This window comes from Chaetura pelagica, unplaced genomic scaffold (genome assembly GCF_000747805.2).
Source record: "Chaetura pelagica isolate M959 unplaced genomic scaffold, ChaPel_1.0 scaffold221, whole genome shotgun sequence".
NCBI lineage: Eukaryota > Metazoa > Chordata > Aves > Apodiformes > Apodidae > Chaetura > Chaetura pelagica.
Genome location: NW_009952533.1, coordinates 5,292,433 through 5,309,546, shown reverse-complemented (window position 1 = coordinate 5,309,546; position 17,114 = coordinate 5,292,433).

Here is a 17,114-nt window from a genome sequence, read left to right as displayed (position 1 = left end):
GCTTGCCTGCCCGCCGCCGCTGCTGCCAAAAGTCCCAGCGCCGCTGCAACCGCCGCGTTTCCAGCGTCTGCACACCTACGGTCCCGGAGCCGCGCACCGACTGCCGCCGCTTTGTGGTGGGGGGGGCGACCTGCGCTTGGAGTGCCCGCAGCCTCTTTGCTACCCAGCTCATCCTACCTGCACTGCCGTGGTGAGACAATTCCAGCTACCCCAGCTTATAGGGGAAAATATAATCCAGCCATTCGGGCATATCCCTCCCCTCTGCTTCCCTCACGTGAATAAGATGTGTAACTAAGGTGTACCCATATATGTTTAATGTGTTGTAATCACTCCTTTTGAACCTCCTGCCTCAAATTGCTTTGTTTTCCCCACAATAAACCTTGCTGTTGTTAGAAATTTAGTAAGCACTGAGCGAGTTATTCACTCAAAAAAGTCGGGACATAAGTTCCTGTATCCTCTGTGTGAGGCGATACCCACGTGTGGATCTCTCAGCAAATCCTGATAAGTTAATACACTCCAATAAGGAGATATAATAGGTCACGGATCGTGACATATGTACTTCAAGTAATCAGATGAGAATAGATATTAGTAAATGTAAAAATATTAGTAAATTAAATGTTAGTGGGGCATAGGAAAAGAACAAACATGATTTAAAATTTACATTCCTCTCACATAGATGAAAAAAATAGGCTAGGTCCTCATATTAAAGTTTTTAGTCTCCTTAATATTGTGGTAAGAGTATTTTTCATGTAACTACAGGATGTTTCTTGGCACAACATCTGCAACCACGACATGCATTTATATTATGGAATGGCAGCTGATATATAGGAAGGGGAGAGGAGACTGTTCATAAAGAGAAATTTTCTCCTCAATGAAAATAAAACACCAACTGAAAAATGTCATAGAATTCAAATAGGGTTATGATCTTAGTGCAATGACAGTTTCCTTTCAGGTGAATTAAACCTTATGGGAGGCATTCTGTTGTAGAAAAGAATGAACTGTGTTGCAGCCTAAGATACACAGGATACTGGAAGGGTAAAAAAAATCTTATGGCAATGAAATGTGAGGATAAACCTGCTTAAAGGAAATCTGTGAAGTATTTCCTCTGTGAATTAGTTGACTAGAGGGAAAATCCTGAAATATTCACAGAATTAATGCAACAGCCGCAAATAGCAAATGTTTCAATTAACCATTTTTTCCAGTGTGCTAAATTTCATTCTGCATGTTAAGCAAGAGAGTTTTCTCAGTAAACTTTCTCATATTTTGGCTACTATGCATTCTTTGAATGGTGTCATTTTAATTACACATTTCTGTCATCTCTCTTGTTTCTACGTTGTTCTCCCATACCAATACTATATTGGAAAAAATGTTCAATTCTATTACTTACCGAGTTAGAGAAAATTTCCTGTCTTTTCATTTTCAGAATATGTGGAAAATTTGAACTGGTTCTGAAAGAATATAGAGACAAGCCCTTTTTTGTATTTTTGTAACATAAAATTAAGGCATGAGACTACTTAGATTAAAAGGAATAAAACCCCCAAAACTCCAAAACCTTAAAGGGCTGTTAATTTAAATTGTTGAAAATGTAGTCATGCAATCTCACTACCCGTAGTGGCAGTTTCATTAGAGAAAATAGGAGGTTTTGAACTTTCCCCACTACAGCTTCTCAGCAGCCTCCCAGAAATGCTTGTAGAAACTAATGCTGCAAGCTTCAGCAAAGTGAAACCTTCACTTAATTCAATATAAGTTTCCTCTCTTTTGGAAATTATTATAGCTATCTTTCACTGATATTTTTGTTTTCAGTAATTTATTTTGTGTTGCAATAAATGGTATACAAAAACCCCAGGAACTGGGGGTTCATCCATGAAAGTTTGAGCTTAGAGTCTTTTTTTCTATGTAAAATGTTGCCATATTATATAGCTCTACCTAAAAAACTGGACAAGCATGTTTGTACCTTTCCATCGTCAAAAAAAAGTAGAGGTAAAATTCAAAAGTAAAGCCAATGAGGGAAGGAGTTATGTTGTTTCATTAAACTAGCTACTTTACTATTCTAAATTTCTAATGGCACATTTTATCCTAGGATATAACAAAAATAACTTCTATGTGAAAAGTAGTGTATTTTTAATAAGCATGTAATATTCAAAGTATTTCTCTACAAACAGAATTGTATCACATTCAGTCTCTTGTGACCAAAAGCCTGTCAACAAAAGGAGTTTCAGTTTTCTGAAGGTAATGAAGATGCTTTTTGCTAAATATTGCTGCAAGTTAGCTCTGATGGGCAGCTAAGTACCACATAGTTGCATTCTTACTCTTCACCACTCCCAGTGGAAAGGAAGAAAAGGAAATAAAGAGTAAAACCAAGAAAATGGAGTCAAGATTTAAAACAAAACAAAACAAAACAAAAAAACACAAGAAGGCTTAATAAATCGAGGATAGTGGGAAGAAGAAAGAACAAAACAAGTGATGTAAAGGCAGTAACTGAACACTTCCTGTGGGTAAATTGATGTCCAGCCCATTTACAAGTAAAAGTTATCTATCTTTCCTAAAGCCCCTTATTTTCCCTCTTATTCCTGAGCATAACTTTATATGGCGGTTTTTTTCTGCCTTTTTTTTATTTTTCCAGAAGATACCTATATACACCCAGATAGATAAAGTCCCTGTTACAATCGGTGCTATACTTAACAAGTACAGAACTAGGAGGTATATTGTTGTAAAGTCTAAATTTTCTATATAATGGCCTGGATTCTTGGCCCTTCTGTGGCAAAGCTCTAAGTAATTCTATTTGTCTCCCTGTGAGCAGGGTAGAATAATTGTCAGCTTTCTCTCGCAGATAGGCAGAATGCACCTATCATTCTAGCACAATTTAAAACAGAAAATAACTCACTAATTAGTTCTCTTAAGCTTTCCCAGTGTTAGAAAAGTAGAAGCACAAAAAGAGATTTAGAGCAAAGGAGTTGCTATAAATAAGGAAAGGGCAAAGACAAAAAGACATAAGGCCTTGTTGGAGTTAAATCACAAGTTTCAGCATTGTCTGGAGGCGGTTTTCTTCACTTGTTACCATTCTAACCCGCTGCAGAGATGGCCTCTGGAATCTACATCAAGGCAAGTGTTCAAAGGTTAGGAATTAATGAAAAGATAATGCCTATGGTCTAGTGAAGTAATAGCTTTTTCCTATTGAGGGAAATGCATACAATCAAAAATCCACAAATTGCAAGGAAATGTTAAAATAACTGTTTAGCATTAAAGGGGAGAATATTAGAGAAGATCACATGAAGATTATGGAAAATCATGTCTGTTAGGTCACTAGTTGTTGCAGCACTAAAAAAGTGTTCTTTTTAGCATTTTTTTTTTTATCAGTCCCTTTACTGTAAAAACTATACAGTGTTAGATGGCCTCTGGAATCTACATCAAGGCAAGTGTTCAAAGGTTAGGAATTAATGAAAAGATAATGCCTATGGTCTAGTGAAGTAATAGCTTTTTCCTATTGAGGGAAATGCATACAATCAAAAATCCACAAATTGCAAGGAAATGTTAAAATAACTGTTTAGCATTAAAGGGGAGAATATTAGAGAAGATCACATGAAGATTATGGAAAATCATGTCTGTTAGGTCACTAGTTGTTGCAGCACTAAAAAAGTGTTCTTTTTAGCATTTTTTTTTTTCTATCAGTCCTTCTACTGTAAAATCTAATGCAGTGTTTCCCTTCATCTCCTTCCTCCTTGCATCCCATCTCTCTACTGCTAATAGGGAATGCAGCTGGTCACACTTTCAGTCTTCCTCCCTTTCTTCTGCCTGGGTGATAGCGTTAGCCCTCTGGGATTCTTTGAAATGTGGCTGGTGAGCAAGATATTTTGCTGTTTACAATGACTAGCAATGCTTGCAAGCATACAGAGAGCTTAATTAGTTTTTCTTTATCTCTGTTGCAGTGTGTGTCCAAGTCTCTCAGTGCTGAAATATATGCTCTCTCACACACTCCAAGAAGAAGAGAGAAGCACGTTGTGAACGAGCTCATTTCGAGCATCACCTTATGGTTTCAGCAGCTCTGTTGGCTGTGTGCTTGGAGCAGGGGGAAATGTTTGGCAGCTCAGTTGTGTGATTTTCTACATGCTCATTGGTTTGATCCAAATGGGTGAACAGCTGGGATCTCACCATCTTGGAGGCGATTGCAAACTGAAGTTCATTTCTCTGGCAGACATTATGCTGTAATCTTACTGAATGGGGCTTTGCTATTTTCCTTTCCTTCCTTTTTGTCTAATGAAAAGAATATTGAAGTTCAACCAGAGGATCTTTATCTTTGGCAGTTCATTTTGCAGTAAAAAGCCTAATATTTCCTAACTTTCAGGGAAGACATTAAAAATGAGATTTTTTTGTGTGTGGACATAGTTTAATGTGATCTTTCTTCTTCTTCGTAAACTGAAGTGAATGGTTTTTCTCATTGAAAGAAGTACTCCAACTGTATCAATACAGTTCAGTAATTATATGCAGCAGACCCACAAATGGTCCCATTGAAAAAGTTCTTTTCTGTAGAGAGGATGGCAAATTTTGATTCTCCCAAAAGGAAGCAAGTTAGGCATTCAGGCAAAGATACCCTTGGAGTGTTTCTGGTTGGTTGTTTCGTGTGTTTGGTTTGTGGTGGTGGTGGATTTTTTAAGGTCCTATAAGTACTCTTATAGAATTAATGTTTTTCTCCACAAAACATGTGGTACAGTGATACTGTATTGCTGACTGAAGGACATGACGCCTCACTGCCACCAAGTATCTGCAAAAATATAAAGGAAATTTCAGATGTCAGATTTTTCTTATTGTATGTCTGATGTCAGACATCATAGGATTTTACTTGATCTAGGTTTTATTTATTTATTTATTTTTAACTTTTTGCCCCCAGGAAACCCAAACTGACAGCTTTCTCATTTGGAAAAGAACATCAAATATGGTAAAATCACTAAAACTACTTAGTGGGAACAGCCCTATTTAGATATTCTGGCTTTTCACAGAGAAAGTAAATTCTCTGATTCTTAGTTTTCATAGTGGAGGACACAGGTAAAAACAGGTGAAGTAAATAATCCATGTTCACGTAGGTGATAGTAGAACCAGTTTTACTTTTAAAAGTAATAGATGGTAATTTTCTGGATGACTGCTGATTATTTGCAGTCAGTTGATTAGATTATCTTGGTATTATACATTATAATCTGTGTAGTCATCTCTAGAGAAAAAAGAGCTGTTTGTCTCCATCTATGGATAAATTAGAATGAGAAACAATTACTACTTTAACTTATCCACTTAAAGTACTAAGTTTAATTTGCTTTGCTTAATTTGAGACTTTATCTATGGTGTGATGAAATACTACTTTTATTATGTGCCTCTTTGAACAACAGGAGTGTATTTAATGTATTCCGAGTAAGGAAATAATTATAAATATAATCTCTGTATTCCTCTGGGTAATGGATGCAAAGAGCACAAAGATTTCGTGCTCTTCAGCCTCCCCAGGGATGTGCCGAAATCCCCATTGATAAAGGTTTTCAAGACACACCTGGCCAGGGTGCTAAGTAATCTCCTCAAGGCTCTCTTGTCCATGAAAGGTTGAACCAGATAATCCTTCAACCTGTTCTATGATTTTTATAATTTAAGATGGCATTGTGGCTGGCTGGTGGTCTTGTAGTCAGCAGAGGGTAGGTTAGATTGCTGAGGACCTTTCTACTCTTTTCCTTCTAATTTTTATTTTTATTCTCTGACATGAAAATAGACAGAAACAATTCCATCTGAATGAGATGGTGGTGTTTTGGGACTGGAAGAGAGGCAGTGTGTTAAGGGTGACCAGAGCTGGACCAATAAACTCATAGTGGAGTTTAACATTGAGTGATATACAGACGACATCAACACAGGAAAGATATATCCTTGGGAAAACCATATAATTGGACGTAAAATATTACTTCAGAAGCTGCTGCTGAAATAGGTTGTATGCACACTAATAACTGATTCTATTTTTTTCTTTTTAGTTTTTTTCTTTGTTTTCAATCTAAACTTGGTCATTCCTGATAAAAATTGTGTAGTTTAAGGTATGTAAGAAATGTATTTAAGGCTCCTCCTCTCCTAATCCCACTATGTTGAGTGGAACTAAAATTTTGTTTCTTTTCGTCAGTTCTAGAAGTCACTATGTAGTTGAACCTGGTCCTTCTTTGCTGCAGAAAAAAAAAAGCTGGCAGAGAGGTTGTGGATGAATTCTCAGTCCACCTAGGAATAACATTTTCAATTCATATTTTTCTCTTTACAGCCTGTTCTCAGTCCAATCCAGAGTGCAATTCTCATGAAATGTTAGCTTTCCAAGAGAAACAAACAGTAAACCTCTGCAGTGCTGTTTGGAGTAAATACTTTTCCCCAGACAGGAGAGAGTATTTACTTACAGGTGCTTCTATCTTTTTTTTTTTTTTCCTTCATTTTTTTTCTTTTCCTTCTCTCATGTTAAATATTTTACATAAAAAATATAGATACATTTTTGGGGGTGGGAAAAGAAAACTAGCCTTTTTAAAATTTTCTCTATTAATTGTATTCTATATTGTTCCAAAAGTTCTATGGTCCATATAGATACCTAGTGTAAGTATGGAAACCTTTATTTGTAAAAGTGTTTCTGAGGTCTAAATATCTTTATCAGACGCACAACTCTTCTGTTTAGGCTTTGGGCAGTAATCTTCCTGAGGTGCATCTGGGTTGGTTGAAAAGGTCACAGCTTTATATTTATGGAATGGATCATGTGCTAAATTAAGTTTGCTAATGTTTCCTCAAGGAATTTAGGGAGAAATCTCATTAATTGCTTTGTGACAGCCCTATATGTATTAGACTAAATGCAAAGTCCTAAATGCAAAGAGCTTTAAAACTTTTCTTGTAGTGTTGGTATTTGATTTGACAAATATATGTAAAAGGATGCTTATTTGATGAATGAAACTTTGGTTTCAGCAAGGAGATGTGACATTACTTTGGTCAAATTTCAAAAAACAGACTCTCAGAAATCTCTATTTTTGGGGAAAAGCCCGGAAGCTTAGTCTTTAAACATGTTACAACCATCAAAAAATTCCCACATTTAAGTTAATGTGTCTGTTAGAAATGATGGGAATTGTGCTGTTTATGTTCTACGTAATTATCCAAGACATTGAGAACCTGAAATTGCATTAAATAAATTTGATCCAACTTCTTTCACAAAGAGACTTTTCTGTCTGGCAAGTGTATCATGCTGCAAATGTAGCTCAGATCTTCCACTGTTAATGATGTATTCCTCTAAATGAAAGTCCAGATATTGTTTTCCCCCAAGTGACTGACTTTTTGCTTGTTTTAGTAAGAATAGTACTTTTACTTAAGATTGATTGGAATTATTCCTTCTTATCTGCCAGTAAAACAAAACCTTAAAAAATGCTAGGACCAACATCTAATTAGAAGAAATAACATTCATAACATAGGTGAAAATGGGAAAAAGGATAAGAATAAATCCTTTAAAAGCTAAAGTCTTTATTGAAGTGTTGTTATAATATAGGTGGCTTTGGTTTTACAAGGTGACTTGATGTTGTCCATGACCATCCAGAACTGTTTCTGGCTTTTACAACTTGTCCCGTTTCTGGAAACTATGCAGTGATCCTTTCAAGTATTTCTAGTTTTGTCATACTGAGTTTTGCTCTACAAAAATAAGTATGGATGTTACTTTCAGTTCTCTCATTTAAATGAAGCATGAGAAATCAAAGAGCTCTTTCTTTACCAAATACATTATGAGCTTTTTATTCTACTGCATTTTGCTGTTGAATGATGGGAGGAAGAGGCCCTTTTCCAAAGCAATAGCTTTGAAAATGTTACTCATACAAGTAAATGAATTTTTAATAAAAAATAAAAATAATGTTTGAAGGTCATAGGCAGGGAAAACAGAAGTGGAAAGGAAGTTGAGCTGGCAGCATTGTGATGTTTTGAGGTTGCATCTGAAGTTTGATAAAATTGTTTCCAGTCAAGAGAATTTGGTGTTCTCTGCAGGGTCAAATAAGTAGTGTCTGTGACACGATTATTCTTTTGTGTAATAAAATACAAATTTTGGCAGCGTTACATGTTACAAAAGTGTTTGACTGATTTAATACAACTTCTCCCCTCAAAAAAACTCAGCCTTAAGTATCTGGACAAAGTGCTTGGGTTGAGAGAAGACCTCAGAACAGCCTGTGTGGTATCTACTGGCCTAGTAGCAGCCTTGGCCCCAGAGAAAAAATGCTGAGTTCAAACCAAAATCAGGATCAAAGTGGTTTATGGGTTTTATTAATGACTTGTAATCTACGTAGCAATCAGTGGACTATAAATTCAGGATCAATAGCTGCAGTTGAGGAAGTAAGCTGAAATATTAGATGCTTGCAAAATGTTAATCTGAAGTTTCTAAACACTGATCTACAACTAAGTCCTAAGGAGTTACTGTTCCTTATGCACGATTACATGCATTTGCCTCCCCATCCCCAGCCCCTGGGGTTACCAGTATCCCCATCTTCCAGTGGAAACTTTGGGAACCAGGGATAGGGATCTTCAGAGAAGAATGGACCAGATTTATTTATTTTTTTCTGCTTTCTTTTTTTTCCTTTTTTTTTCCTCCCCTCCACACCCCCCAATATGGATTTAAAATGAGAGAAAACTTTTTTCTGTCCTTTTAGGACCATGTCTAGCTAGATGATAACACTGGAAATAGTCTAATATGCTGCATTTATATGCATGTTTCACATTATGCTGAGTTAAGAAGCAGTGCAGCTGCAGTATAGACATTGCTCTTTCTCCTGTGCTTGGACACACAAAACCACTGAAAATGGTTTTCATTACATGAATAGGCTGCATGTATGGCATTTTTCAGAAATACAGGTGACAATCAGTGGCAGCTGATCTCCATGCTGTTCACGAAGGTCTGCGTGTTCAGGACTGTGTGCTTGCTGTGCAAATGCTTCTGCATAATTCACAGAATCGGGGTGTATTTCTAGCAAGGAGGTTGGGATGTATTTTTGCCTGAGGTTCATTTGTTCAACTCATTTGGAGTTGGGTTTTTCACCATCCAGCTGTACCAGGAAAGCAGCAGGTAACACTTCCGCAATCAGATTAAATTTTTGCTGGCCCAGTGTTTCTCCCAGGTCACATATGCAGTGAATAATGCTTCTCTGCATTTTCATGACTGACACTGAAAATGTGATTGTTACTAAGGTAAGTGATCTGCATAGGTATTTGTATTTGTCCATTTGTTTTCATCACTGTGCTTGGGAAGAATACATTCAAGAGGGCCATTGCAATTTACTAATACAGTATTTCCTGGTAATTTCCTGTAGTTAGGGTGGCTGCAATACTGATCTGATTATTTCTATCTGCTTTTTTCTGATTTAACTGGCTTAATTTAATCCCATAGTGCCCTCTCACTCACGTTGTGTCTCCTCATTCAGTGCTTTCACCAGCATCTGCAACTGTTTCATTAAATGTAGTTGAGTTAGAATAAGATGGCTGGTTCAGTCCCATGAATTAGTACTGGCTGCCATTAGTTTTCCTCTTGATTTTTCTCCTCAGTATTTATTATAAATAATTTCTTAGAGATCCAGGTTTTTACCTTGGTTTTGATAGAACTTCTCTGACTTTCTGACATCCAGGCTTTATTGTTATGTTGCAGAACCATAGCAATGCTGGTTCAGAAAGCCCATACTGGCTCTGGTTTCCTTGCTAAGTCTCATTAAGATAAGAAGAACCATGAGATCATATGGGTATTGACCAGCATCTGTGAGAATCAAGGGGTAGGTGTGAAGCCAAGGATCTGCCATAAGGAAACAATGACAAACTAATGGCAGAAGGAAAATGTGTATGTCATTTTTAAGAGATCTTGCATTTAATTCTTTGTGGATCTCAGAAGACGAAAAACTTGTGTAGGCTCAGTGTGGAGCTGCTGCTGTGTGCAGCACCTCAGCGCTTCTGTGCAATTCGTTTCTAGCAGTAGCTACTCCTGATACATCTTGACAGATAATTCCTCCTTTGAGTTTTTATTGATTACTCATCTTCAAAGAAGTTATAACTTTCAGTCAACCTTTAGGGGTCAAATGGTTCCTATTTCCTGCATTAAAGCATTTCTTCTTTTAAGCCTTTTTAATTAAGTTACTCTTCCAGAGAATCCTTGGACTTAATCCCTTCTTGAAGACTATTTATCTGTACTTGTCCAAAGATCATTGGAATAAATTTTTGTTCAACAATATTCAAAGACTCCTCATCAAATTCTGGAAGATAACTAATTAATCCCAGAAGTACAGCTAAAATCTCAATGCTTAAATAGTTCTCTTAACTTTGTCACCTGCCTAAAGTGTGTCAAGTGACCTTACTGTATCTGTCCATAAAGTATCTTCATTTTTTGTAAAGTAGAAGTATTGTGCTCATCTCTGCTCTAGAGATATTGAACCTGCTAAACCTTTGAAGGGAATATATATTAATCTTTATATATAAAAATGTGAAGAATCAGTGTTTTCTACATGCATAAGTACACGTTTATGTATATATGTACATGAATATATAGATTGGGATGTTTTCCTTAACATTTGCGAAAACTGTTGTTTTAGCATCAACCAGTTTTTTACAAAGAAATGTGAGAGTCAGTCTGCTTGCCTGATTTTGCACTTCTGATAACAGATCACAGGCACCACTGACTCTGAAACTGGGAAGATGTATTAAATTGGAACATAGATTAAATGGCTGACTGCAATTTTATTTCAACTGCTTTTAAACCCTGCACTGGTCAAATAGGTCAAATAGAAGTCCAAATAAGCTTTTGCTGTGATCTATGGAGTTGGGTGTTGCATAACAAGCCTTGGAGCTTGGCAAATGTCTTTATCTTGTCCAAGGAAACAGTGGCCTTCTGCTTCAGTTTCCTATTTACAGAGGGTGTTTACTGTCTCTTGGTTTTATTTAAAAATAATTTAAAAAAAATAAAAAATAAATAAAATGTCCTGTCTTAGAGGCAGCTAAAGTCTTTCCAGTAGTATAGGGAAAATTGAATTTCTGTAATTCGAAGTATGAGGGACCAAAACCTGTCTTATACTGCCAGAACAGGAAACCTGAAGTTTTGAATCCACTGTGCTTGATGCTGTCATTTTGTTTCCAATCTGTCCTGCAACAGTTTCTGGAAGGAGCTTATGCCTATTATAAATTTGGAATATGAAGGGATAGATAACACCCAGAAATTGTCCTGAAACTTTATATTGTTTTATGCATGCTAGAAAAAGACAGACAACTCAATTTAAAAATGTCTTTCATTGTGAGACAAAAGAATTCAACAGACAGGGTGGTAGAATAAATCTGCACATTTTATTATGCAGACTGTCCTGCGAATTCTGGTTGAGATGTGTTTAACTGTGGAAGAAAGAGATAAATGGTTAATTGGCATCTGAAAGCAAGCAAACAAAAAAATAAGCTGATGCTCCTTAAGTTACAATATTTGAAAATATATAGATGTGTTGTCAGGCTTGAAACTGTACTGCAATTGTAGCTGTCATAGGTCCACTCAAATGAAACCTGTACAGGTCAATTCATTTAATATTTTTCTAGTATATGAGAAAAACAGCACATCAATGCTTCCTGAAAATGAAGAATTTCAAGTCTAGGTTTCGCAAGAGTGATCAAGGATTTCTAGCTATGACACAAGGCAGTCTAAACAAAACAAAAAAAGTAAAATCTGTGAGGTTTCATACTGCTACCAAATATGCACATTCTGTTATTATAGAAGACTATCTTTTAAATGGGATTTAGTCTTCAATCTTATTTAGTCTTATTTTTGTTGCCACATTGATTCCTTTGAAACTATATCTTGCTGTAATTAAGAAGGTAGAATCTACCCTAAAACTTAGATTCATGAAAAATGGCAAGGAATAGGTCTGTGAAGGACTTCCAGCAATCATCCAGTCCATCCCTCTGCCTCAAAACAGAATCAGATACAGCTAATAGCTGCTTGATCGAACTAAGTTGTTCATAACACCTGCTAGTGATGGAGTATCCAAACACCTCCTAAATATCTTTTTGGCATTTTGGGTTCTTTTCCTGGATATGTGTCTCGAATCTTTCAGCCTCCTGTTAAAATGCACGTTTTCTTCACATGCGGTCAGTGAGAATGGAGATCCATTCTTCTACCTTTCCTCCCAATAATTATGTAAAAAGAGAGGAGGAGGGGTTAGCAGGAAAATTATATATTGTGTTATCAAATAAATACAGGCAGCCATGAACACCAAATAGATCTGTAAAATGAATAAATTATGAAGCAGAGCTGCAAGCTTAATTAAAAGTTTTATCATTTTATTGCACTGATCTATATGGAGCTATGCTAATATAACACATATGCTATTTGTACTCAAAATTTGTACCATTTGCAGAAATAGTATGTAGTTATTGCAGTTATGTACTCATTTTTTTATAGGTGAATACTTATATACAGGGTCATTTTACAATATTTTTATGTTGTGGGTTTGGTTGGGTTTGTTTTGTTTTCTTGAAGGGGGACAGCCTTTTGTTTCTGGTTTTGTCTTTTTTTTTGGTTTGTTTTCCAGTCACATGTGATAGCACTGGTGTTTTGAAAAAAAACCTCTACTGTATTTGCGTTTTAGGAAGCATAAAAACATACAGCATAGATTTTTAACGTGTTTGGTGAGCATCAAGGAAAGGTTTAAGTCTTTATCTACAGTTGTCACACTAGAAGCAATATCAATCTATAATTTCTGTTTTAGAATATGGACAGTAGATTAAATAGTTATTTTATCTGTATGCAAATTGCATTTGACTCTATGAATGTAGTTCCTGTTGTAGCATATTACTAGCTGAATTGTGCCATTAAGCGTGCAGTATTTTTCAACATCAATTTAAACAGAACTAAATGTGTCCTCTTGCACATAATAATTGCATCCTAGCACCTTTTTTGTTTAAAATAATTCATTTTATAGAAAATAATATGGTTTATCTTCTAATATAAATTCCTTGAGGCACAGATAATGCATTATTCTCTATTTGGAAGACAGGCAAATCATGAGAACTTCTGGAAATGAAAGACAGTAATTACATTCCTTAAGGGGAGAGGAAGAAGCCTAGTTTAAATTTTAGGAGATACAAAGAAGTACTTTGGACAGAATTAATTTCAGCCCAGGTGAGCAAAACCTTTATATATTTTAAAAAGCATATTGTGAATTAAATTTCCATGCTGTTTTAAATAAGCAGCTTGAAAATATGCTGGATGTGGGTTTTGAGTGTGTTTGCTATCAGATGAAATGAAATCAGGTGCCATTATTCCATATTACTATGAATAATGGTAGATAACTGATCTTTTGTCTTAAAAGAAAAATCCAGTAGCTAAGGATGTCTTTTGTTCACTAATGGGAAAAACAAACGCCAAAAGCAAAACAAACAAAAATAATCCCCTTATAGTTTGTAAACAAACTTCTGTATCCTTCTTATGAGAAAAAACAATAATTAAGCATGTCTGTCAAAGCTGACAGTGGTTGTCCTATGCCACTGTGTAAGTCCATCCACATTAGTGGACATATAATCAATGTGTCAGAGTCTTTAAGAATTGGAAAATGCAGCTGTCCAACAAAGAATCAGGAAAATAAGAGGAAGAATTAATGCCTGTTTTGTTGCTAGCTTCTGCATGCTGTAACTGAATTGCAAATGGGACAATTCTGAATTACCAAACATCGAAATGGGAGGTTTTGTCTAAACTTCTCATGTGGATTTACTGATTTGTTAATATAAAACCACAAAGCAGAGGATGACCTTTCTGGTTCCATTGTCATCTTTCTGGTGTCCTAGAAACTCTTCAACATTCTTATAGGAGCAGTCAGTTATTTTTTAAGAATCCACATTCATATTCTGTTTTTTTTCACATACAAGCAATTGAGAGACATTCATGGTGGTGGATCCCACATGTGACATAAAAGTTTTTTAACCAGATTTATTTACTAATATTTGTGCTGCATGATTTGAATGAGTTTAGAAAGAAGGTTGTTACTTGCATAGTCCTAAAACTGCTTCATTTTCAAATGACTTTTAGGTGTTTTGCCATTAGCCACTGTAAATACAGGCTGTGCCTCCCATGGCCTTCTGAAGCCTGAGGATACAAAGAGCTTCTTGTATGTCTTTCTGTTCATAGCTGTTGTATTACTGGGTCCTTAAGGTGTATGTAGAAGGTAGGCCACTTAGAAATTATCTCACCTTGGTTGATTAAGGAGACAAAATCATAAATACTTGAAGCATGTACATTATTCTTTGGTGGAAAGACACATGGTTGTGTATACTTACCCAATTAAGACCACCCTGGAGCTCTATAAGCCAACAACTGCCTAGGTCATGACAGCAAACAAAAATATCATATTTGCTGTTTGTCTGTACTGGCAGGTAAAAAGCAATCACACTTCAACTAAAGTGGAAATCCGTTACATGGACTAGAGCACAGGGGAGAAGAACACCACCTGGGGTACAATGCTACATATAATAGAGGGAATTATTTGTTCCATTCATACTGAATTATTTATTGGAGTCAGGCTCCTTTTAGTGCAGACATGCAAGATTAGATCCAACTTTTTTTTTTCCTAATCCTCCTATTTTGTGGTATTGCAAAGAACATTAAAGTCACTTTAATTTTTTAAGTTTTTTTTTTTTTAAACACTGGTAATGTAAATGAGAAGCTAGTCTTGTAAACAACAACAAAAAGCTAACTTTTTAAAGCAGTATGGGAAATTATACTTTGGGTTTTTTTCTATTCATTTGAGCAGAATAAATGTTATTTAACTAATATCTACAATATGAGCAGAAAATTATTCAGCTGATCTAAAGCTGGGTAAAGTTGAGTCTATGCTGATAATATCATGGGAACTCAATGGAAATGTTTGCTCTTATCCATTAAAGGAAGGAGTTAAGATAAAATATAGCTGCTTACTTTCAATGGAAGAATTTGAGACCTTTTTGAATTTTAATAGAAGAGCTATACTTTAATTCGTTAAAATGTAATCACTTCTCTTAAAGTTGCATTTTATGACAAGTTTGACAGTCAGTCACTGTAAGGGAAAATTTTCAAACCATAACGCCTTGAATACATTAAAAAAAAAAAAAAAGGTAGTTTTGTTATCAGAGAAACTGGTAATTCTGAAAGAAAGCTAGAGAAGGAAAATGAAGAAGAAGAAAAAAAAAAAAGAGAGAAAAAAAAAAAAAAAGAAAAAAAAAAAGCCCTTCCAGGACTTCAACCTTTAGAGATCAGTTCATCTGAAAGAGTTCTGCCCCGGTTATGTTTTAGAGCGTGCACACAGAGAGACACACGCACACAAATTCAGTGGTGCCCTCAGGGCGCCTCCGTTTGTATTACAGGGCATCTCATTCACAGTTCACCCAGGGTAGAGCTTCCCAGCCTCTCTTTGTGCTCTCAAAGCCACCTATAATAATACAAATAGAAGTACCCTCCAGGCACTGCATACAATGCATCTAGAAAAGCCAGAGCTCCTTTGGGGTATGAAGAAAATATAAAAAGCAGGAAATAATTTGTTTTCCTCCGTGGTAAATAAACCCCAAGTATTTGGCAATTTCTATTTCTGAAGTTGAGCTTGTCATTTTCTAAAAAGTTGAGACTTTGTAGTATCTTTTAATTTCAACAGCCAAATGATTGGTCACAGCCTGAGAGATGTAGGTTGTTCCCTGGGAGATTTGCCTGTTCCTGTACACAGAGAACATTTTCAGAGCAATTTACATTTTCTTTAATAAGAAACCAGAAGCTTCAAAATAAAAGGCCAAGCAGTGCCAAGATTCATAGCTGGAATTCTGCATCACAGGGACTCCCTTTACAAAATTGGATTGAATTATTATTAATGTGCTTTTTTTTTTCACAGAAAATAATACAATGTTTTAAATAAAATCTGTATCAAAGCTTTCTTGTCTACTGCATTAAAAAAAAAAAAAGCAACAACAACAAAAAAAACCACAAACAAACCCAAACAAACTACCAGTAAACCTCAGGAAGCTTTATCTAGTCACCTCTACGTCTGTTTAATTTGGGATAAATTAACCTTGATATCTTTGACATAATAAAGTTTTCATTATGAGTAAACAATTGTATTTCAAACAGTTTTAGCATTCTGTTTTCAGAGGAAGGTGCTTTTCTTCCTCTTATTTCTGGTATAATTAATATTATGTTCCCTTCTAAAATGCAGGGGACATATTTCATGCTATATATCCACACATGCATCTGTGTAGTAATTTGTATTAAGTTTCCTTTTGTGGACACTTGCCTTATGTTTTGGATTTTTACTGTTCTTTTAGAAGACTGATTATGAGTAAGGTTATCAATGAGATTGATTGCTGTTTCCAGTGATCTGAATTTATTGAACATGTCCTGCAAATGTTAATAACTAGATTCCCTAGCTGCAGTAAAGGGTTTAATTTCCATTGAAACTAAGGGTGTTCTCAGGCTTTCATTATATAGTCCTACACTTTCCCTCCCTTTTGTTAGTGAGTATTTGAGCTATCTTTCATGCTTTATTTTGCTTTTATATTTTCACATTGCTGCTTTACCACTAATACATCATCTGTTTGATTTTTGAAGTTTCCCTTATGCATACGTTTTAATTTATTTACTATGGGTTTTTCCCTTTTTACCCCAAGTACGTATTGTCCTGACTTTCTGATTGTCCTGTCTAATTTTTACATCAACTGTAATTCAGAAATTTATATTTCTAGCTATAATTTCCCAGCCAGTCAGATGCTTGTGTCCCTAAAGCCTGACCCTTTTAGGTATTCTGCTCTTCTGATGGAGGCAAATATCTCCCTTGTTTCCTGAGACTACAGCAAAGACTGGAGACAAACCTGGCACTTGAGGAATGCTCCTCCTAAGGTTTTCACTTGCAAGCCTCCTGACTCGTTAATGCCCAACCACAAAGAAAAAATAGCAGTGCTGATTCTTGAGACATGGAGGTCCCAAAAGGTACTGTGGCCATGGAGTGTATTGCCCTCACCTCCTCCATTCCTCTGTAGTGTCAGTTTTTTCTATGGTAGTCATTAATGTAGTTTATCACAGACAATACTATCTTTCAGCTAACCACAAGCCTGAAGAAAACTGAAACTGTAGG